The sequence below is a fragment of the Meleagris gallopavo genome, chromosome 11 (assembly GCF_000146605.3).
Source record: "Meleagris gallopavo isolate NT-WF06-2002-E0010 breed Aviagen turkey brand Nicholas breeding stock chromosome 11, Turkey_5.1, whole genome shotgun sequence".
Lineage (NCBI taxonomy): Eukaryota > Metazoa > Chordata > Aves > Galliformes > Phasianidae > Meleagris > Meleagris gallopavo.
In genome coordinates, this window is record NC_015021.2 from 7337161 (window position 1) to 7339095 (window position 1935).

Genomic DNA, 1935 nt, shown 5'->3' on the forward strand with positions numbered 1-1935 from the left:
TTGCTTTCTAACTAAGTTTGAATAGCATTAAGGGAACTGGACTAGTAGGCGTTGATTCATCTTTTCTGCCTTGTTAACGGATGTTTTCACCACAGGCAAATGGAGCGTAATTTCTTATCTATCACTTCTGTTGAGCTAGTTATTGGAAAAACATGTAGAAATACCAGCAATTAAATTCTAGACAAACAAAAAGTTTTGAGATTTCAACAATACTGACACTGAGAGAGGGGCTGCTAAGCTTTTCTAGTGAATTTGTAGCTTATATATACCAGAAGAGCAGGGGAGATGGGAAGTAACTTAAAGTGCTGCAGTCAGGGATATGAGTATGTAGAAGAAAGTATTTGGGGAGCTTAGAGTATTGTGGTGCTGGGGCACTGGGAAGTATTAGAAAGAGATAAGGAATTTTAGGGTTAGAGAGGGAAGGTGGAGGCAGTGGAGGATCAAAATGGTAATAAGAGGGCTGTCAACAAACAGTAGGAAATAATGAGGGGAACAAAAGGTAAGGAGAGAGGAAAATGCTTGTAAGAAATGTTTTTTCAGATGTTCCACAGCTCTTGGAATTATTTATATTTTTTGTTCAGAGTAACCAGCTGAACTGAATTTGAAGTCAAAGTCAGTGTATTTGTATGGTGCCAATTTCCTGTATTTTTTATTCCAAAAATGATCTGTCATATCATCATGTTCTTGTGCCTCATCAGAAGATAAACTTGTGTTAGGCAACAGTGTCAAGTCTTGCCAAGTGATCTTGGGAAAATTCTTGCCAGATTACCGAGTACTCTTACTGATGCAGCAGATTGCATGTGAAACTGGATTGAGCACTGCACTTTGTGACTGAGCTATTGTTTGTGACTCCTATTGCCTGTAGCAAATTATAAAAATGTTCAAGTTAATCAAGGGTTTGTGCCTGTCTGTTGGCTGCTGACGGAGGATAACACAAGCGAGGTGGATTCTGGAGCTGGTGTGGGAGAAGAATACATGCCTTCTTCCTATCCAGCTAAATAAAGCCAAAGCATTAGTGTGAACATTGTCAAGCAATTTGAGTACTTAACCCTGCCCATGGGAGGGGGTTTGGAACTAGATCTTTAAAGTCATTTCCTATCTAAGTCAGTCTAGGATTATACTTTCTGAAGGAAGATGAGGAAGCCTGATGTGATTTCCTCACTTTCAGGCTGGTTTTGTGAGTTTACATGCTAATTTACATTCTGTGTATTCATTATCCTCACTGCTGCTAGTTTTTCTGGCTAACGTAAATGTGCATAGAGCACAGTATTCACAATTGGTCTGGGAACCTGACTCAGGTAATGTCTGGGTCTGCGTTGATAGCAATCCTATTTTTATAATAATGTTAGACCCATTCAGTCCCGTATTTCTAGTCTCAAAAGCAATATTAAATGACTAATGTTTTAAACTAATTGTGCAAAACTAGCTTTTCCTATATGTATCTCAGTTTAGCTCCTAAAATCTGAGAGATACTGAAAGAACAGCAGGTATCTCATTTATGTCGAGGTGGAGGCTGGTCAGAAGCGGTGTCCCTGAGGGGTCGATCTTGGGACCGTTGTTCTTCAACATCTTCATCAGTGATAAAGATGATGGCATCGAATGCACCCTCAGCAAGTTTGTGGATGACACCAAGCTGATTGCTGCAGTCAGTACATTGGAAGGAAGGGAAGTCATCCAGAAGGACCTGGACAGGCTGGAGAAGTGGGCCCATGTGAGCCAAATGAGGTCCAATAAGGCTAGTTGCAGGGTGCTGCACTTGGGTCAGGGCAATCCCAGGTATTTATACAAACTGGGGGAAGATCTCCTTGAGAGCAGGCCTGCGGAGATGGACTTGGGGGTCCTGGTGGATAAGAAGCTGGACGTGAGCCAGCAGTGTGTGCTTGTAACCCAGAAGGGCAACTGTGTTCTGAGCTGCGTTTAAAAAAAAAAAAAAAA